At 56.5% G+C, this 22,780-nt stretch overlaps 1 pseudogene; it reads right to left on the bottom strand.

The window, feature by feature from the left end:
* Positions 1-253: 253 nt before the first annotated feature.
* LOC119106449 (putative aarF domain-containing protein kinase 5) lies at positions 254-21,104 on the bottom strand (annotated as a pseudogene).
* Positions 21,105-22,780: the final 1,676 nt, after the last annotated feature.

Below are 22,780 nucleotides of genomic sequence, written 5' to 3'. Positions count from 1 at the left end.
CCCCAAGTACAGGTACAACGCATCCTATTGCCTTCTACACGCGGCATGAGCGGCGGCCGGCTGACGACTGCGCACCGAAGCCGGCGTCGGCCATCCGCCATCTGTTGCCCTCTCCAGACGAGACAGGCGACCGGTGTCGCAGGGCGTGAGTGGCGAACATCCATCTGAGCTTCACGTGGTTCTGTCCGTCTCGCCGAGCAGCCGTTACGTGACGCAGGGAGGGGCGGCGGCGGGCGCGCTGCCGCCGTGGACGGGGACGGGGACGCGGATGGCCGACGACTACAGCTGGTCCACCATGCGACTCATCTCCGGCGGGGCCTTGCCCAGCAGCGCCAGCAGGCGGAAGGTGTGACGGACGGCCCATAGCTTCACTGAGTCCACGCTGTGACAGACGAGACGACGGTCAGTGTACCGTGTAACAGGGCTGACGTGCAGGGAACCGCCGCTCCACACTGTGCACGGCATCTACTTTATTGTCATATTGACGATTAGACTGGGAAGACATACCGCAATGTGATAAATGACTAAAATAAGTTTTTTCCAAATCCGCGTTGAGCATTCCGTTAACGGCACACTCGCGATGCCCGTACAGAAACGAAGACCGCCAGGTGCAGGGGGGGGGGGGGGGGGGGGGAGAGGGGCGCCTACGGGAGGCGCTGTGGGGCCGGCCGGCCGGCCGCGCCACTCACAACAGTCGCCAGTCGAAGACGAGTCGCTGCCAGTAGCCGGCCAGCTGGGAGCGCAGGCCACCGCCCTCCACGCGGAAGGCGCCCTGCGTGGCGCTGCGAGCCATCAGCCGGTACCGGTCCACCTGGCTGCCATGCTCGGCCGTGATGGCGCGGATCAGGTTCATGTTCCTGCCGGCGCCGGGAGGGCAGGGGTCACGCGGCGGCGACGGCCGGCCGCTGCCCGCACGGCACGCTATGGCCACGGGCTGCCCCACAGCGCGCGCGGATCGGTTCGGTTACGTTCATAGTCCACAGTCCAGGATTTTCCATACCCTCAAGTTAAAAGTTGCCAGGACCTGGAAGCGTAGGACCCACAGGCGCGCTACAGGCGACAGGCATATACAGGTGTGTATGGGCACAAAAGCCGAGTACTGCTCGCGTAGTAATGCACCTCTCTGCAAAGCAAACTGAAGCCATTTCGGGACGGTTGTTTTACAGAGCTTAAGCTGTCACGGCAAAGCGCCTAAGTACAGTGTAGTTGTTACTTCATGCAGCGCTATCTACCCACCCCCGGCTACAGAGGCCCTCTCTCTATTACCGGCTCCCACCCACTGACTAGGAAACACCGGTCACTTCCCAGGTGCAGTTCTGTCGTGTCCTCTTTGCCCCCCCCCCCCCCCCCTGTTAACTATGCCCGCTGAAGCGACTCCAACTACCGGCCTCGCTGGACGGACGCGGGGTAACCCTGTCCACTGGATGAGTGTGCAGAAACATGTGTCAGGACGGTCATGAGTGGGACCGGTGAGAGGACAGCGCTCAAGGACCTGTGGAAAGGAGGAACACATGGATTTGAGGGGGCCGTCAGTGCAAAGGCCATTTCACAACAGCCAGACTGAATGCTTGCATTAACTGACGCAAGGAGCAGAAGATCCGGGCAGTTACAAGCAGCGGCTGCTTAATGTGCAGAGTCGATCACTCGTGATAAGTGTGGTTGACGCGGTGGAGGCTCTCCGCCCACAGCGCGGGATGCAGGGGTGCGCGGCTACGACGCGCGGCTCTGGGTCTCTCCAGCCACCGGGCATAACTCCGGTCTCAGCAGCCAGCGTGTGTGGGGCGAGGGGTGGGTGGGGTTGGGGTGGAGGGGGGAGGGGGAGCGCAGCACAAAGCAGCGCGTCAGGGACGGTGAGCCAGCGGAGGCGGGCCGGGGGACACGCCGCGACAGCCCCTCCTCGAAGCAGCAAACCACTAAGGTAGAATCTCGACAAGCGAGCATGCACCATGCGCGTGACAGCAATAGCGACAATATGCAGGACACGGCTTCTACGGCTACTCGAATGCCAGGGCAAGTCTAAGTGAAAAGTAGCAGTACACGGGGCTACGTTGTTGAAGTGTCATCAATTGACGTGGATGACCGTAGAATCTGGGTCCTGGCTCTCAGCGCACACAAGACCAAGCCAATCCCGCACCCACACGCCCATCCATGCAAACATGCTAGCGACATACTAGGACTGGACACATGCGGTTTGCTTAGCCGGGTTTCAGAGGTCAGTGTGGCAAGCAAGCGTAATGAAAAGGCGCTGAGTGCGAGGAAATAGCGATACTTTGCTTTCATTGGCGCTGAGTGCGAGGAGAAACTGAGTCGGACTAGTCCAGTTCACAGAATTACCATACAATTTCCACGTCAGTGGGATATAAGCATTGCAGAGCATGAGGTCAAAGCATAAAGGTGTTGCCAGAACTATAGCCGTAAGTGGGTGTCGTGGGCGAGAGCACAGATGACACAGGGCGTCATTGGAGGACCGTAGGCGGCTTCGGCCAAGCAGCCGGCGCGTGCGCGACGGCAGGCAGACGGACAGGCGGCGCCAGGCGGCAGGCGGACAGGCGGCGACAGGCGGCAGACAACGGCGCCGGGCGGCGAACAGCTGGCAGACAGCTGACGGCACACAGACAGGGCGGCGCCAGCGGCGGACAGGCGACGCCAGACGGCAGATGGCTGGCGGACAGCTGGCGACGGACGGCTGGCAGGCAGCTGTCGGCAGTCCGACGGCGACCGGCCGGCAGGTTGTCCGACGGACGGAAGGCAGACGGCGGCGGACGGACAGCCGGCGGACGCCGGCGGACGCCAGCGGACGGACAGGTGGCGCCGGGCCGTCACGCGGCTCCAAACGAGCAGACGGCTTCAGAACAACAGACGGCGGAAAGCTAGCTCCAGACGGACGGCAAGCGTCAAGCGGACAGACGGCGGAGGGCTAGCTCCACGTGGATAGGGGGCTCCAGCTGGACGGACGGCGGCACACGGGCGGAAGCGGACCGCTATTATCAGACCGGCAGACCGCGCCGGGCGGGAGCGGAGAGCTCAGACGACAGGCAATTTTCGAGAGCTTCACGGGCACCGAGTGCTTGATTAAAAGGCACTAGTCCAGCCGGATAGCTGTCGGGTTCGGCCAGCTGAGCACAGCCCCGGCATGCTGTACCAAATGGAGGTGGGTCACGAGAGGCTCCAGCGGCGCCCATGCCAGACGGCGAGCCCGCGTGCGCCGGCCTGATTTTCTGCACAGCCGGCGCCAGCTGCGCAGGGGTGAGCCGCAGCCGACAGCCTGCTCTCACCGGCTGGCTGGAGCGCATCGTGCTGTTGTTAGCAGGGGCATTCGTGGAAGCAACGAAGCGATCGCCGACAAGCCAACGGATTCAGCCGATGGGAGGTGACGTCGGATGACGAGCATGACACCACTCACTCGTCTCTCCTAGCTATCGTGCATCAGAATGTGCAGTGTAAGCCGAAGAAGCACAGTCCATCGAGAGAAGAGAAGCTGGTGGCTGCCCGGCTCCCTGGCCCGTACATAGTACAGTGACCCGTCGCAGAGCCCCGTACGCTGCACTGGGTCGCCAATCCGTCTCCGTGGCCTGTACACCTGCCGGGCGCCGCCCAGCGCCCGCCGCCTGACGTGCGGCGCTCTAGCCGCCGTCCTGTACACCGCACGCGGTCAGTGGTCCGCCGGAGCATCCGCATTCACCAGCGTTCACCGGAGGCCTAGCGAGACCCCGACCCGGCAGCCGCCTCCGCCGGTAACGCCGCTGTTGCCGCCGCCGGTGACGCCGCCCGGCGGCGGCCGGCGGCAGCGGCCGGCTCCGGCCGCCGCGCGCGCCACCCACCTGATGACCAGCAGGACGGAGCGCGGCAGGCGGCGCAGCGCGGCCGAGATCTGATCGAACCGCTCGGCCGCCTGGCGCCGCATGTACTCGAGATCGCCGGCGGCGGCGTGGCGCAGCGCGTGCAGCGCCGCGCCCGCCGCCCGCCGCGGCAGCGGCCGCTGCAGCAGCATTTCACACAGCAGACAGTAGTCTGCAAGAGACGGACCGCAGCGTCACCGATTCTCGCGCACGACTCTCACGCGGCGGACCGCAGTCTCTCGGCGAGACTGCAGTCCGCGGGACAGACCGCGGCCTGTGCGACAGACTGCAGACTGCAGCGTGCGAGGACGGCCGTCGGCTCCACTGACCGCATGATCAGCGCCAGCGAGGGCGGCAGCGCGCGGACCGTGTCCCCAGACGCGGAAGTGCAGGTCGGTGACCCACGCCGTCAGCTCGGGGGTGAGCGGGCTGGGCGGCAGGCGCGGGCCGCGTGCGTCCCAGAACAGCGCGAAGAAGTCGCCGCTGGCCGTCGCGCCCGGCGGCGCCGGCACCAGCCGCTGGGTCAGTGCGATCGCCAGCAGACGGTAGTCTGGGGGCAGGCGCGGGCGCTGCTGGGTCAAAGGGAGGGATGGAGAGTGGGCCCGCCCCACCGGGCGCCCGCTGCGCAGGCGAGGGACGCCTATGCTCCGTCTGTGGTGTGCCGGGCCTACCTGTAACCTGGTACCGAGTCAGGGGCTTCCCCATGGGCAATATGTCCCATGTCTGTCCACGAACGGACGCCTTGCACGGGACTTCCTCCCTGTGAACAATTACCTACCCCCCCCCCCCCCCCGGAGACTAGGTATGTGCCCAGCGTACCTCAACACCAAAAATATCTCATTGGGGATGTTGTTGAAGGCTTCGCGCATGCGTTCGCGGGCGTTCTCCCAGCGCTTCTGCATGGCGGCCCGGTCTTCTTTGGACATGGTCTTCCAGGCGTTGCGGTCAAAAGCCTTCGGGCCGCGCTTGCCGAGGAAACTCATTCTCCTGTTTGGAGCCGGCCGGCGGCGCGACGTACTTCTGCGCCACGAACATGCAGAAGAAGCGGTTACTCGTCTGCAGACAGGGGCACACTCACCGTCCAGCTGCCGCCCCGGCGGTGCGGGCGGCCGGTCTGGACTCCGCCCGGCCTGGTCCAGTCCGAGCCGCCCCGTCACGGCGTCACGTCACGGTCACGGCCCAGCAGGCGTCTCACTCGCACGGGATGTCACGTGATCGCCCTGATCACCATCCAACGGACACCACGTGACTAATGATCGTGGTGGATCGTGATTAGCGACCTCACACGGTCGGTGTGACCACGCTCAGGCTGATGTTATGATATCAAAGTGACGTAATCGGCATGATCTTCTTGCACGATCCGTCCGCTCATATTCGATATAACCACCGGTCGTGAATGATCTCAGACACAACGGAACCCAGTCTCTACCCTGCGGCAGACGCCATCACATGCATACTGCTGTTTGGAGGTGAGGTCTCCGTCTGCTCCTGTCCCCTGTTTGGAGGTGAGGTCTCCGTCTGCCCCTGTCCCCTGTTTGGAGGTGAGGTCTCTGCTTGCCCCTGTCCCCTGTTTGGAGGTGGGGTCTCCGTCTGTTCCTGTCCCTTGTTTGGAGGTGAGGTCTCCGTCTGCCCTTGTACCCTGTTTGGAGGTGAGGTCTCCGTCTGCCCCTATCCTCTGTTTGGAGGTGAGGTCTCCGTCTGCCCCTGTACCCAGTTTGGAGGTGAGGTCTCCGTCTGTTCCTGTCCCTTGTTTGGAGGTGAGGTCTCCGTCAGCTCCTGTCCTCTGTTTGGCGGTGAGGTCTCCGTCTGCCCCTGTCCTCTGTTGGAGATGAGGTCTCCGTCTACCACTGGCCCCCGTTTGGAGGTGAGCTCTCCGTCTGTTCCTGTCCCCTGTTTGGAGGTGAGGTCTCCGTCTACCCCTGTGCCCTGTTTGGAGGTGAGATCTCCGTCTGTTCCTGTCCCTTGTTCGGAGGTGAGGTCTCCGTCTGCCCTGTACCCTGTTTGGAGGTGAGATCTCCGTCTGTTCCTGTCCCTTGTTCGGAGGTGAGGGTCTCCGTCTGCCCCTGTACCCTGTTTGGAGGTGAGATCTCCGTCTGTTCCTGTCCCTTGTTCGGAGGTGAGGTCTCCGTCTGCCCCTGTACCCTGTTTGGAGGTGAGATCTCCGTCTGCCCTGTAGCCAGTTTGGAGGTGAGGTCTCCGTCTGCCCCTGTACCCAGTTTGGAGGTGAGATCTCCGTCTGCCCCTGTACCCAGTTTGGAGGTGAGTTCTCCGTCTGCCCCTGTACCCAGTTTGGAGGTGAGATCTCCGTCTGCCCCTGTACCCTGTTTGGAGGTGAGGTCTCCGTCTACCCCTGTACCCTGTTTGGAGGTGAGCTCTCCGTCTGCCCCTGTACCCTGTTTGGAGGTGAGGTCTCCGTCTACCCCTGTACCCAGTTTGGAGGTGAGGTCTTCGTCTACCCCTGTCCTCTCGATGCAGATGCACACCCGTCCCGTTTCTTACTTCGAAAACGACAGGAGTGGCATGTCATAGACAGCAAAATATCTTGAGATGACTTATGCTCGGCGCAGGCATCTTCCTCCTTATAATCCCGCCGACCCTCCCATGACTGACGCACCATAAACCGAGCGATCATAACAAAGTGACGACCGCCCAGTCATTGCAGACTACAGCGCACATACTGAGTCCCTCACTCAGCCCCTCCTCACCGAGCTGCACGCGTTTGGTGTCCCCAGTTGCCCAGATCTTACGCGGAGCCTGCTAGCCCAAGGACACGCGACATCGCTCCTCTCGGTACCATGCTCTGACAGAGAGCCCAGTCTACTGCGGTCCAGGCCACCGGCTCCGGCAACATGGCCAGGGCAGCGACCCTTCAACTCCAACGACGGAGTCTCTCTCACATACAGCGGCTTCTAGCTACAGAAGGCCCTCCACCCTCACGCAGTCGACAGGCTACCCGCGGTCATACATAGGTCTAAATGCCGTCATTACAACACGACAGTGAATCCCTAGTTTGCGAACAATGAGTTAATATGCTGTCATTCAGGTGGAAAAGTGGTAAGCATACATAACACTCATTATCTGCGAGAAAGCCAATGGCATGACTGCATTCAGCACCCGAATACTTTAAGAGAGATACAACATGGTCGCTGACATGCTTAGATCATTTAAAACGCAAACCATCACACCACGCGTAAAAAACCGGCAAATATACGCCAAAAGAATGCAAAGCAAATTTGGAATATGATGCCCTTATACAAAGTTAACCCCCACCTCACCGTGAACGGGCGTCGCCGTTTCGGTTAGTTTAGAAACACTGCTTCGCGGCTGCGTCCCACTGACGTCACAGCGGGAGTCTCCTTTTGCAACACCAAAGTCTCGTGTTGGTACCGCGAGCCGCGCGGCCGGCCGCTCACCTGACACGCCCAGCTGTTTAGCGAAGCGCGCCATGTTCGGGTGGTCGTTGAGCACGATGGCCTTCCACAGGTTGGGGAGCGATGTGCGTACGTTGTCGGAGAGCCGCTGGTAGAGCCCGTGGTCCAGCAGCACCAGTTCCGCCCGGCCGTCCCGGTCGCGCCGCACCAGAACTGGAGGCGGCGGAGGCGGGGGTCAAACATCGGTCGGTCGGCCGTCGGCGGTCGGAGCCGTCCCGGTCGCACCGCGACAGGACTGGACGCGGCGGAGGCGGGGGTCAAACATCGGTCGGTCGGCCGTCGGCGGTCGGAATGCACGGCATGAGTCACACAGCTGAGGGTACCAACCAAAACAGACGCAATAGACAATGCAACAGAAGGCATACATCACACAGTGAAACATGTTGAGTCGCACAGTTGGACGTGACCTGTATGTAGGGCAACGGGGTTATTTGTCGCAAAGCGCAGAAGCCATTCGCCCCGCGGCGCATGTCATCAGTCACATGGCGAGCATCATCAGTCAAAAGGTTGGAGGAGATGGTCGGCCATATGACATACCACAAGGTTGGAGGAGACGGTCGGCCACATGACATACCACACGGTTGGAGGAGACGGTCGGCCACATGGCATACCACAAGGTTGGAGGAGACGGTCGGCCACATGACACGCCACAAGGTTGGAGGAGACGGTTGGCTACATGACACACCACACGGTTGGAGGAGACGGTCGGCCACATGGCATACAACACGGTTGGAGGAGACGGTCGGCCACATGGCATACAACACGGTTGGAGGAGACGGTCGGCCACATGGCATACCACAAGGTTGGAGGAGACGGTCGGCCACATGACATGCCACAAGGTAGGAGGAGACGGTCGGCCACATGACGCACCACACGGTTGGAGGAGACGGTCGGCCACATGGCATACAACACGGTTGGAGGAGACGGTCAGCCACATGGCATACAACACGGTTGGAGGAGACGGTCGGCCACATGACACACCACAAGGTCGGAGGAGACGGTCGGCCACATGGCATACCACCAGTCACACATCCGACAGTGAGAGCAACACACTGCGAGAGCGACGACCGGCGTGTTTCAGCGTGACATGGCTCGTTCCGCCACAGCGCATCACCGTCGCATCAATACGACTGTCCCACATCAGACCCACCCACTGGAACGAAGCATCCAGCCAAACAGTCCAAGCCCGCGAGCGTGACTGCGCACGCTGACGAGTGAGGGGCACACGACACCAGCGCCGCGCGCCCGCCCGAGCGCGCGAGCGCGGCCCCCACTCACTGTTGCCCGGGTGGGGGTCGGCGTGCACGAAGCCCGAGTGGAAGATCTGCTCGGCGAACGAGCGAATCAGCTTCGTGTCGACGTCGGCGATGTCCAGGCCCAGCGCCTCGATGCCCTCGCGGTCACTGATTTTGACGCCGTCGATGTACTCGGCCGTCAGCACCCTCTGGCGGACGCACAGCGGAGAGTCAACAACAGCGGAGAGTCAACAGTCAGTGAGGGAAACACAGCGGACAGCCGCTGATATGTGCAGAAGGAGAGTCAAGAGGAGTCACCGGAAGGAAACAGGATGCTCAGCTGACACCCGCTGATGAGCGCAAAGTGACGAGTCGAGTAAAAATTCAAGAGCGTCAAGAGCAGTCTTAAGGGGGGGGGGGGGAACAAAACGGACGGCCGACATTAGCTGCATTAGCATTAGCATTACCAAAGTAGACTGTCATGAGTCGCTGGTGGAAAAGAGCGGCCAGCCAATATCCGTTGATGAGCACAGAGGGCAGAGTCAAGGAATCACGGGGGAGGGGGAGAGCGGCCAGCCACGCCAGGTGATGAGCAAAGAGGGAAGGGCCCAGTCAAGACCCACCGCCGAAGGCCGAATGGCCAGCTAGCACATGCTGTCGGACAGGGAGCTGATAATTCAAGTCCCCTCCAACTATGTAAGCGTCCGCTATCCGGCGCAGACTGCACAGGCGTCTGGCGCCCGCACCGCTGCGTGATCCGCTGTCCGACGCAGACTGCACAGGCGTCTGGCGCCCGCAACGCTGCGTGATCCGCCCTCCGAAACAGACTGCGCAGGCGTCTGGCGCCCGCACCGCTGCGTGATCCGCCCGACAGAACAGCCCGTTCGCGACCGCACCATCAATCATGGCAACATTGTAGCAGCGATGTGACAGCGTCGCGTGCCCCATGCCCAGTGCCAATCAAAACATCGCTATCAAACTGGCGTCCTGTCAACAGCATGCATGCCAGTCGGTAAAGGCTAAAAACCTGCGCGCACGCGAGGACGCAGCCTTAAAAAAGGCGACTGCCGGTAACATTCATAGCACAATGCATGTCAACATTACGAAAGAAGGTTCGCGCCACTGCAGCATGCAAAGAACATAGCTTCAATTAATCCTGCCTCATACGCCCCCCCCCCCCCCGCAGATCAGCGGAGCCGCGAACCGCACCCCTCGCGCCCCTGCCGCCGGGGACTGACCAGCGACGTCTTCTCCCAGTGGACTGTGGGCACGTGCACGAAGCTGAAGTGGGCCAGGTCCTTGGCGCAGCGCTCAGCGTTCCTTGCTTCGTTCACGAAATCCAGCTCTTCGGCGAGCGTCTTCTTCAGGTCCTTCATCACCCATTTGAGCGTGAACTTGGGGTGCATCCAGGAGATGAGCTCCAGCAACAGCTCGATGGTGCTGATGTCGCCGTGAAAGCGGTCCTGCAGGTCGATGTACTGCACCTTCACCGCCACCTGCCGGCGGGACGGGGCGGGGCCTGTCGTGACCGGATCGGTACCTCCTGAGCCACATTCGCTGACGCGTCACACGCCTACACCATGGGTCACCCAGTGCTTGCTGGCCTTATGCCAGCTCTACAGACGCGTGACAGCGCAGCGAACGCCACGGACCACTGCCGGCGGCATTGGGTTAGCATGCCGTTCAATGCAGTACGTTGTGCAAAAGGCCATTGCGCAGGGATAGCATCGTGGAAGCGAGGGAGAGGACAGGGAGGTCAGTCAGCAGTCATCTCCGGAAAAAAAACATTGAGGCTTGATGTGCGTGCGCGCTTACGTGCGTGGCAGGAGATGAGGAAAAAGACTGCTAAAGGACACGGAGGATTAAAGCAAGATGTGATCAAATACGCAAACCATGAAACCTGCGTGTGACACTGCCGACTATCCCAACCGTCACACAACAATACCTGCGTGTGACACTGTCGACTGTCCCAACCGTCACACAACAGTACCTGCGTGTGACACTGTCGACTGTCCCAACCGTCACACAACGGTACCTGCGTGTGACACTGTCGACTGTCCCAACCGTCACACAACAGTACCTGCGTGTGACACTGTCGACTGTCCCTACCATCATACAACAGCTGTCAGAGGGCGCGGCAGGCGACAGCACGACCCCACATCTCAGATGATCGCCTCGGGGCAGAGATTGGAGGAGGGTAACGTGCCGACAGTGCGGACGATATCGTGTTCGCCACGTGCAGCGAATACCGTGTGTTGTCCGCTGCCCATACTGGACGCCAACCTCTCAGGCAAACCGGTAAAGCATGTCACCACGCGCCATCGTTTGTCCGCTCATCGTTCACCAGGTCTTCCAAGCTGCGGCAAGTTCTCGTCCGGCTGTTGGCTGGACGAGCATCATGCAGCATCTGTGGCTGTTCGCCGGCGGCCACCGCCCACTCTCACCTGCTCGCCACTGTGAGTCTTGGCCTTGAACACCTGCGCCAGGCTGGCGGCCGCCACGGGCTCCGGGTCGAACTCAGCGAACAGGTCCAGGTGCGAGCGGCCGAAGTCCTCCATGAACAGCTGGCCCACCTCATCGGCCCGTCGGTTCAGGCACTTGTCCTGCAGCACCTGCAGCACGGCCAGGACACGGGCTCTTGGCTGACTCCCTGGGACCACGCCGTCCCGCAGACCTTGGTCTGCACGCGGACGCGCGGATGGCGCGTACAACGCCCCTGGCGCCGCTGCGCACGCCCGTCTTTGCGCGGAAGACGCGCGGCTGATCATCGGAAAAGGACTCCGCTACAAAGTGTACTGCTTGAGCACAAAACACAAGGCAATGTTTCAAGTAGACTACAACCGCCCGCTATCCGCTACTTCCTTCGCATGAATATGACATGGTCGGCGGACGGTGGCAGCTGGTCCGGCCCGCTCCACGGAGCCCCGCCACCCACCTTAAGCGTGTTGAGGTACTCCTTGGGCAGGATGTGGTTCATGGACACCAGACCTTGGCCAAGCTTGACGTAGAGGCCGCCGTTCTTGAGGCAGCCGACGAGAATGCGCTGGGCCGACCGCTGGTGGCAGCCCGACATGGCTTTCTCGTACTCCTCGCACGTGTCGTCCATGCCGCGTGTCGACCACCAGTAGTCGAGCGAGATGGTGGCGCCCGTCACCACCGACCTGCCGTCACGTGTGACGTCACCATCTGACGTTACGATCATCGCGTGTAACGTTACGATCTTCACGTGTGACGTTATGATCACCGCGTTAGACGTTATGATCATCGCGTGAGACGCAGCGATCATCACGTGTGGCGTTATGATCATCGCGTGAGACGCCACGATCATCACGTGCGACGCCACGATCATCACGTGCAACGCCACGAACGACGGGCGAGTACGCGGTGGCAGCACCAGGAAAGCACGTGACGCGATCGCGAGGGGCGTCATATGCACTGTAAATGGAGCATGAGGTCACGAGATTAATCACCCGCTACTGACGTAACGGCTTCTGATACAACCATGGCCGGGGAATATTGCCTTGCACCAAGAGCCAAGCGCGGGGGTCTGCACACTCCCACAGGTTTAACCCGAGGCGGAAGGCGGCTCCGTGTCTGCGAGACAGCACGGCGTACTCACAGGTGACTCACATGGCGGAATCACATGCACGCGCAACACCCGCACTGCCGTCTTTTCGCCTCGATGCTGTGAAACACTGAATAAAAAACCGGCCCGCAGCTTCGAAAACGAACAGCCGTGGGGCCAGTTTCCATAACCATTCATCCCCGCCCGTATTTTTGGTAAACGCCGTGTACTGCGTAGGGAAAGAGCCAGGCGAACTCGCGTCGGCAGCCGATCCTTACCGAACGAAGCGCCCGATGCCCTCGTACGTGACTCTGAACTGGCGGCGCCCGATGTCGTCCAGGGTGGCGTAGTAGACGCCCGGTACTACCACGCCACCTACCGCCGCTCCAGCCAAGCTGTACTTGAGGAGTCTGCCGACAGAGCGCCGCGCCGGGGCGCCGGCCGCCGTGCTCATCTGTCGACATGACAGCGGCAAACTTGCCAGCTGAGCCCACCGACGGAGCGCCATGGCCGTTCTGCCACGCTGGTAACAGATTCTAGCAGGCAGTGTTCTGAAATGACACAGGCGTCGTCTTATAGGCAAACGCATTTTAGACAGGCTTTATCGCTCTCCTCCCCTCCCCTCCCTATCCAGCACCAGAGCAAATGGTGTCGAGTCACTCACGTTCCAACAGGCCAGTAACGCACCGCAAGCAAAACCCCCGGCATTAAGGTCGTATTTCCCACCCAGCTAGCGTTACAAGCGATGCAGGCGGAAGCCTCCGGTGACGGCCTGCACGCTCCCAGCTCTGCAGACGAGCGAGCTGCAAAGCCCAGCCAGCAGTTTCGCCGGCCGGGTGTAAGACAGACGGCCCATCGGGCGGCACTCCGGGAGGTGCGTGCCCAGCTCCGTGGCCGGCTCAGCCAACCGCCGCAGACGTGATGGCGTTGGTGGGGCTGACGCGGCGGGCAGTGAAGCCGGCGATCGTCTTGAAAGGGTGACTCTCACTCGGGTAATACTTGCAAATGTCAAACAAACCACGAAGTTGGAATGGGTCTGTTCCAATCAGCATTCGTATGCGGGCACGTGCGCGATAACTTTCGCCAACACACCCGTACATATGACACACAAAATTAACTGGCGACAGTGATACATGGCGCAGATGTGCGTCACGTGGCCCACGTATCACCGACCGGCCACCACGACGTGCGTCAAACGGTCCTCTGTGCGAGCGACTCACAGCCGTGCTCCCACGCGCTTCACGCTGCTCACGTGCCGCACCTCGTCACTTCGCTTCGCCCTCGGCGGGTCCGTCAGCCCGGCCGCCCTCTCGCCGGGCTCCACAGCACCGTCCTGCCGTACCCTCGCACTCGGCGGCGGCAGCCGACTGGCGCCGCCGGCGGGCGTGCCCGCTGCCAGCGGCGGCGGCGCCATGCTGTGCGAGCTGGCAGCCCCGCGCCGCCGGGCGTCATTCAAGGTCACGGCAGGCCGCCACCGGCGCAAGGACGGTCTATGGTAGGGGGGACGCAGATGCCCCCCCCCCCCTCTAAAAAAAAATCGCCAACGATTGGCTTTAATATTTCGGAAGCCTAGCGCGCAATAGCTGAATTCACCATATAGCGTAGCATGGGCGGTGACGAGATACAAATTCGTTGCACTACTACCTAGCCTCTTACTTCACCTAACGCTAGCACGTCTCGTCGACCTACCGCTTCGTACGCACTACATACCCTGCCCCATCCCCCTGCCTGCAGCGGTTGCACTGCCGCTGTTCCAGCCCCATCCGCAGCCGCCGGCGCCACTCCACAGTACTCCCCTGGCCTCGAGCCACGGCGCGGGGACGGGGAGGGGAGGGGCGGGCGGCGGCGTACCCGTCGCACCTGCACGCTCACCATGACCGGCCGGTGTGGGTCCGGTGGTATCGGCCCCGCGCCAGGCCTATCTCGCCGCTGATAAAGGCTGACCGGTGGTCACGCGGCGCGGCGGCGACTGGATTGTGATGAGGCAGCGGACGGTCTCTCCTCATGAATGTGAGTCAATCTGCCAGCTTGCAAGTGATCCTGGACGAGTCTGGCTGCTTGAAGGAGTGTCCCACATTTGAAACACATTTCATAAATATCATCTCGTGAAGCCTCAGGACCAACGTCTAAGTACAATTACTGGGTAGTGTGGCTGCAGCACCGTCAAGACATGATATGCATACCAACTTCAATTATGATCGAGTCCAAATTACGCTGCCAACGCTTTGTAGCAGCACTATGCTTTTTCTCTGCAGTTGTCGAAATCGCCGTCGCCATGACAACCGCCGGGTGCAACTTAAAGAACGCTTGTGATTGGCCCAGCAGGCGGCAAGGGTCTGTCACCGAGAAGTGCATTGCTTTAAGTTTAAACCAGTGCGCCACAACAGAGCATGTGATACTCCCTCTCCCAAAACCAAGTGCGCCTAAAAAAAAACTAAAAAAGAGTAACTGAGGTAAACGCCATAAGGGAGAGAGAAAACCCAGAGTATAGCGTTTCGTTAAATTCGCCGGAAAAATATCCATGCCCGCGCATCTTTTTGCCTAAACAGTGTGGTTAAAGTCCTCGTAGCATTCACTACATAACATTTTTAATAAATTAGCGTGTTGCAGACATAACAGAAGACATACATCGGAAAAAGCACGACAAACGAAATGTATTACTTTCATTGTGGTGAGTAGGGCGTACAATAAGATTTATCCAGCAGGAGCGGCTACTTCAAATCGAAACTCTGAGCTATTCAGCCGTGACCGCTGGCCGGATGTTACGTTTCTCGGCCGGATCGGACCAGACAGCAGTCGGCGGGCGCTCCAGCTGACGCAGCCGGAGCGGCCTGCTTACCGCGGACCGCGGGCTCGGAGGGGCGCCGACACAGTGCCGGCCACGCGAAGCTCTCGACACTACCGGCACCGCCGACGCCACCTGACACCGCCTCATACCGTCTGACACCGCCTTACACCGTCCTAGCACCGCCTGACACCGCTATGACAACACTTGCTACCGCCTGACAGCGGGGTTCCACCGTCGAGCAGGCGCGGTCAACACGCGAGCCAGGAGCGAACACAGGCCACACAGCGTGATCATCCGTCTTTGAGGTACAGATTAAAGACATTGGCACCGTGGTGGCCAAGGCCGGCACTTAATCAGCACCGGGGCAACGCCGGAACAGCACCGCCAGGACTCTGAATCTGAACCGGCCTTGAAGTCAGCCGTTTCGGGTCTCGGAAACACGAACCTAAGTTGAACCCATCATCTCAAAATCCCGCGGCCCAAGGCCAAGCTAGTGTACACCGTTGTTTTGCGAAACCAAAACCCTTTTCGCGTGTGCTTAAACTATAATTGGATCAGATAATAGCATCGGGGTTTCGCGCAGTACGTGAAACGACATGCTATCATGGACCACGTTTCGGACAGTTAAGTTCTCCGGCCGGTGTCCGGTGTAAATTGGTTTCAACAATAGCCGACTGTTTCTGGCATGCATGAGTCGCAACCTGGAAAGTCGTGTGGCATATTAGTGTGCCAGGATAGAAAAGACCGCTTTGTGCATTAAATTCACGAGTGCAATGATAAAATCACTATGACAAAGACCAATCCAGCAATTCAAGATCGCCTGAAGCCGACGCCAGAGGCACAGTAATTAACACATTATCCAAAGCCCAGATAGAATAAAGTTGTCAAAAATGACACAAGGACAAAGCCAAAGCCGAAGCCTGCCAGTACGATTAGCACAAAGACGAAGCCAAAGCCAGCCGTGGAAAGGTGCGCAAATCGAAGCCAAACCTGAAACCATAGAACCATGGGCGTAGGAACGTCTCAAACAATGGGGGGGGGGGGGGGGGGCAGGCAGCCTCAGGGTATACTTCAGTAACTTTTTGGGGGGGAAGTAAGCCCGCTGACCGAGGGGGGCAGAGATGGAGGTTATTGTCCGCTCTCAATTCACACAATATTTTGCAAATAATTAAATGCCATTGTTGCTATGCTATATATACATCTACAGCTGTCTCGCACTGGGCACGATCTTGCCTTTCGACCCATCCATGTCAAATAAGGGCATTCAGCTTCCTATGATCATTCATCCACTTCAACACTGTTTTTCCTGGGGACGCGAGAGGGCACGGGTGGGTACACATTTTGGACCATTGAGGAGGCGTCTACCTCCGCAGGATAGATGCCAAAATATGACATCGACAAAATACGACATATCTAAATTTTCATGAGCCTAGGTATCGTGGGCTACTTTTCTAGAGATAAGATTTGTCGCAGTATTTCAAGCGGAAACAAATTCGAAAGCTTTAAATACAAACTGCCAAAAACAATGTGACAAAACCAGTAAACTTGAGTTTTTTTCTGTAAAAGACCACGCCATAGAATGAGGCTCTTCTAACATATATATTCCTTATCTGAGCTCTGCTCTCGTCCGCCATCGGCAGACACTGCCCTGGCCCGGCTGTTCCCCTCTGGACTGACTGCGAACTGACCGTATGGCAGCTTTGCTGCATAGTTATGGATCAGCATTACTACTTATCGGTGTGTAAAACATATATTCGACACCTGCAGCAGTACGGGACTCCGGATAACCTTCCCTTACACCACATCACCGAAGAAAACTTTCGGAAAGCTACCTGTCTTAGGAATGAATTGGTCCAACGGACATTCAATGGCACCTTATTTAACGTAGCCGGCTCGATCTACTTTTGTATGTAGGCACGAACATAGCCAGAGCCTTACCAAGGGGATTGACAAAACCCCCCGATCATGACCCCCAAAAAGAGATCGCCAGATATAGCTTAGCTGTCAACAAGAACAAGGTCAGCTTCGTTTTATTATTACTTTTACCTTGAAACTCGAACAGAAACCAGAAGCCGCCGCGACACCTATTCTGTTTGTATTTTGGGGTCCATGGGCCATGGAAATCAGACGTTAAACGACTGCGTGGAATAAATCACCGGCGCTCTTAGTTTACAATGGTTCAGTGGACTCTTTTCAAACTGATAAAATTCAGAAGTTTTGTCAGATCGCCAGATCTTATAGGGATACATCATAATTCAGAAGCTTTGTCAGATTGGCAGATCTGAGAGATACATCATATCACATTGTTCTCCTCCTTGACCTTCTGACCTGCGCAGTTGGCCCCGGATCAAGATATGAACCCTTATTGACTTGTCTTGTACTATGTCTTGCATTCAGTCAGGATCAATTACTGAGAAAAATTATGTAACATGGGTTTGAACATGCGCGCTCGCAAATCTTAGCAACAGCCTCAACGTCCGGCGTTGCAGTCCCCATAGGCCGCGCGGCGTTGGCCCCGCGGCTGTGACACTAAGCAATGGCCTATGGGCGAACGAAAAACATGACGCATCTTCAGGAAGATGGCTGGTGAACTACGTAAATCGGTATGCATGTTTACGGTGGCACAAGAGTAAGCTAAACGCAACTTAAATTTGAAAAAAGCGGGGGAGGGGGCAGTTAACATTACTGGCCCCTCACCTTGAAAGGGTGGGGGGGGGGGGGGGGCATTGGCCTCCAGTCCCCTTTCCCTGTCCCTACACCCATACATAGGACCAAAGCTTTGCCTTCGCAAATCTGCAGCCAAAACAGAAGCTGGCTTCGTATCCATGATTGACAGGAGCCATTGAAGGCCGATACGAGCACCGGCATCCGCCTCAACATTCCCGTCTCTACACTCTTGTCTGTCTGCACGGAGGCCGGCGCAGGTGTCACATATCTAGTCTAAACCCAGACCGAAGACGAAACGTGCTTCGGCCAGACGTGCCCGGGGTAGGGGAGGGGAGGGCGACGGCGCGTCGGCTGCAGGCAGCCGCTGCGCGCAACTCTGCAGCCCCAACCGTAGCCCGCGGCGAGGTCAAAGCAAATGGCCCGGCGTTATGCTAGACTGCCGACCATCCATCAGCGAGGGCGGCCCGTCTCTCGGAGCTGCTGTGGGGCCACTGGTGACGCCACCACCAGCCCCGTTGTGCTAGCGTCTCCCGCACCAGTCGCTGGGGGAGACTCGGGCCGGAGCGCTGAGTTCGTCGAAAGCGGCGCAGTCCTCGGCACGTGGGGCTCTGCAGTTTGCGCATCGTATTACTATTCCACCCGCCTTACCGCGATGAATCTCGTGAAGGATAGCAAAGGTCAGCATCTGGTTCCCGTGATAACGATAATTGGGGTTTTAGGGCGCGCCGACTTTTGAGGCCATTTTGCGCCTATACCAGCTACAGTCATACACAGGCAAAACATAGGTACCATAGTAGGTTCGAGCCGAGAGCGTGCCATCTCCGGCACGGCACTACGCGTCCCACGCTGGCGGACCGCAATAAATCACCGTACCACGAGTTACAGCCACCGCAGGCTGGCGCAGAACAGGTTTAGAGCGTTGCCAACGCCAGTCAGTATGAGTTGCTTGTTTTGGAGGTTTTTAGCATACGATTCTTGCATTAGCTCTGAGAACTGAGCCTAGTTCTGGGGAATTTTATGATGGACGGGGCCATCCGACCCCCTCTCGGACAGAGTTTCGGGATGTTTCCGGAGCGTTTGACAGTGATGATACGGACCTAAATGCTCAATTTGGGGTGGATATGAAGCGAGTCCGGAATGATGCAATTTTGTTGAGCCGAGGCGGATCGATTGCTGAAATAAAATTTGAGCAAGTGAGAATCGGAGTCAACAATTGTTGCGCCTACATGCACGAGTCGAGCCATCAATAAAATAATTCTTCGGTCATCCGATCATCGTTGGTAAGGGTTTAAGGGCACTTCAACTGCTATATATATATATATATATATATATATATATATATATATATATATATATATATATATATGTCTCTCTCTCTCTCTCTCTCTCTCTCTCTCTCTCTCTCTCTCTCTCTCTCTCTCTCTCTCTCTCTCCTCTCTCTCCTCTCTCTCTCTCTCTCTCTCTCTCTCTCTCTCTCTCTCTCTCTCTCTCTCTCTCTCTCTCTCTCTCTCTCTCTCGCCCTCGCCCTCGCCCTCGCCCTCGCCCCTCGCCCTCGCCCTCGCCCTCGCCCTCGCCCTCGCCCTCGCCCTCGCCCTCGCCCTCGCCCTCGCCCTCGCCCCTCGCCCTCGCCCTCGCCCTCGCCCTCGCCCCCGCCCTCTCTCTCTCTCTCTCTCTCTTATATACTCTGCATTGGCATTGAGAGGAAAGGCTTTGACAACCTGGAATGCTTTCAAGGCATTTGCATGTGATGTCAACGAATTTCTTTGTTTCAAAACAGTGATAAAACAGCTCATCACTAATGACTTAATCAAAGAAAAAAACGGAAAAGTAGCCAGGAAAACATTTGAATGTTTTAAGTACTGATACATATGACATTCTGCTATTACACCTGTTGATTATCATGCATGAAACAGCAAAGTTCCAAGGTAGGTGGATAAAGCTGCGTCTACTATACTAGCCTGCAAAAAATCCTGAACATATGTAGCAAGAAGTACCCCAGCATGTGATTTGGATTTTGAGCCCATAGTAGCTCTTTTCCCTATGAGCAAGAGCAACTGAAGTAATTTCATAAGTTAGGATGCTTCTGAACTCTTCTCAATTAATACAAACAAGACTATCAAAAGAAAGAATGTTAAGGCTGTGCATGGTAGATCCATTACCATGCCTATTTAAAGTTTCAGGAAGTGTAGGTGCCATTCTGATGCTTTAATATTGCTGTATTTTGAAGTGGTATCATTTTTAAGGCTGGTTTTCCAACAGTTAGAACATTTCCCTAGTTAATCCATGGCCAGCATTTTGGACAGTCAGGGTGTACTTTCCTACCTAACGCTAGAAAAAATCATTGTACACCATTCGTCATGTTTGAGGCAGGATATATCGTAATTAATCACAAAACAGGTAGATTCATGCTCTTACCTTCAATTTTTTATAATTACGACGGCGAGCTCCCGAGCGCCGCACACACGCAGCACCCGCGACACCAGCGCCATTACTGCGCGCGGCCACAACATTCCTGCGCATCAAGCAGCATCCAGAACCATAAAAATGTACCTGGCCAAGGTAACAATAATCCATGAAATTTGAGGTAGGAACATGATTCTACCTGTTTTGAGATCATTTACGACATGTGCCGGCTTAAACACGATGAATGGTGTGCAATGATTTTCTCTAATGTTAGGTAGGAAAGTACACCTACACCTTTTGGACTCATGATTTTAACTAATGCAGCTGTATATATGAGTGCACCACATTACTGTACACCTGTTAACTTATTGCTCTCAATGGCAGGTGATGTAAGCTGGGTAGTCACTCTAATTAATTATAAATGTGTGGTTAATATGACTAGATGCATGAGCAAGTTCTGCTTTCAACATCAGTCTATGAGGAGTGGAAATGTCTTGGTAGCTGTTGATGAAACTTGTCCTAATCTGAATCCTATTTCTTATTGGAAAGCATCATGGACCAAGTTGCTATGGTACTTAGCATGCCACATGCTGTATGTGATACACAAATATGCATAGGCCAAGTTTGTATGATGGTAACTTTACTGTAAATTACATAATGCCACATGCATGCTGTAACACTTTGTGAAAGAGGGATTACAAATTAAAATCAATTTGATACTTTTATTGATGCTGTAAGCATAACAACATTTTTCACAAATAAAGTAGGAATTAGGTTGGTTCTATCCACAAAAGCAATGCAGAATAACTAGTGCAAATACCCAATTATACTCCAGTTACAACATACCAGTATTCATCAACCACATCAGACTTGACCTACACACAGGGGCGTAGTTTACTATTCGGTTGGGGGCGGCTCCAGCCTGTTCCTTCCAACTTGGGCTCCAGCCCCAAAATCTGGGTAAGGAAGTTCGTCAAAACCAGAGAAGAACCTGTTTATTGGCATATTCAGGAGATGGGTTCGCTCATTTTTGACTGCTCAGCGTACCAACTGATTTGGTGAAACTATAACTCTGCCTAGATGGCTGAGTTGTTATATCTCATGTGCTTACCTTCCAGTTATTTTCACATGCCCCTGTCGACCCCGGCTACCAGGAATGCGTTCTCAACGAAGAGTAATACGAACTTTCTAACAAGCCGAGAATGTACGGATTTGTCACGCCTGCGCTGTCTTGAACTTGATATGGTAACATGTTTCCTGGGATATGGTTGCAGTACTCGCTGCCTCGGAAAGCACTTTTAGTGATGTTGCTGTCCTTTGTTATCGGATGTTCAGCCAGGGGTGTCACTGTATACTTTCGAGGGAAGGGTGACCTGAGGTCCCCCATGCTGACTTAAGCCCTTGCCATATTCTTCTGAGCCCCCCCATGGATATAAGGGAAAAATAACGTTGGACCGCTGGAATGCAGCGTCTGCCGAACTGATCATTAACTACCCAAGCACATCGATATCAACATTGTCATCACCATATATCATAATTATAATTATCATATTGGCTTCATATTGGAAGTCATTCCACAGCATGAAACCAATATTGGAACCTAACAAATGTATCTTAAGACACCAATTTTGACATTGGGGACGCAAATCAAACTGACCAAAATCCGGAGAGTAATCGGCTTTGGGGTTAGGTTGGATTAACTTTATAGGCTTAGCCCACCAAACGATATTACACAGTGACATCCCTGACAGCAGCACCGGGTGCCAAGCAGCACTCATCGTCACGAGGTTTAAGATAAGCCAGCTGAAGTTGGAAGCTGAGGCACCAGTCGCCCTCTGTAAGACCATCCGGGTTGCAGCCCAACAGCTGGACTGACCTCTGAGGACGTCAACTGTATTTGCCAGTGGAGACCATACCAGAGCAGACAGACCGCGACCGCGACAGCCGGATCCCGACCCCGCCGTGAGCAGTGGACCCGGACGACGTGCGGCCACCCCGCCACCCAGGGCCGGTTAGGTCAACCATGTTTGGCCCCAGCCAGTCGGTCGTCAGCCGACAACAGGTCAAGATTTGAAAGTCCTGAAACTTTTAAAACAGCGCCAACGGCCCGGCTGGCCCTACCCGGCCAGGTTTGCTTTCGACGGGGCTATATCCTCACAAACACTGTTCTTAACGTCATGCAGCCTTTCCAGCAAAAGTTGGCACAGCGACTTGTGCTGAAATGTGATCACGGTGGTTGTATGCAAGCTACTTGATCAGACAAAGTTTTCCTGCAACAATGTCCAGCACAAGATCAATTGAAAATTCAATCTGCCTCACTCGATTACAATACGAAGCGAAAAATTTGCAAATTGCCAACGAGCCGAAGGTCGCGTATCGAAATCGGGTCTTGATCTCGTCAAAGTAGGCCACCATGACACTAGGTCAACACCATTCGACAAAGACAATAACTTAACGCGAACTGGCAAACGTGGTGCCGGTCAGGTGCACTCTAACACAAAGTATGAATCAGCTGGTTCGCGCGTGTTACATCTCGGTCAGATTTTGTGGAGTTAAGTTGCATGGTAAGCCTCGGCTGCCGGAGCAAGCAAAGACGGAAGAACCCGACTGCACATTAGAAGTTAGTGCACCGGCTACAAAGCTCTGAGTGAGCTTAACGTCGTCCGGCCCATAGGACGGCAATGATCAGCCTAAAAACGCCCAATGTCGTCTTGTTGAACCAAGCTTTGCGTGTCACAAGCCGGGACGAAATCCGAGAGAATGTGGACCGTAACAACTACACAGACGTTTAGCCCAGTTCACTGCGACCAACATCAGCTTTAAGAAAGCGTCTGCGCAATAATTTGGCTAAG

The sequence above is a fragment of the Pollicipes pollicipes genome, unplaced genomic scaffold (assembly GCF_011947565.3).
Source record: "Pollicipes pollicipes isolate AB1234 unplaced genomic scaffold, Ppol_2.1 Scaffold_6138;HRSCAF=7277_pilon_pilon_pilon, whole genome shotgun sequence".
Taxonomy (NCBI): domain Eukaryota; kingdom Metazoa; phylum Arthropoda; class Thecostraca; order Pollicipedomorpha; family Pollicipedidae; genus Pollicipes; species Pollicipes pollicipes.
Note: the sequence above shows the minus strand (reverse complement) of the source record. Positions and strands in the feature narration are given on the sequence as shown.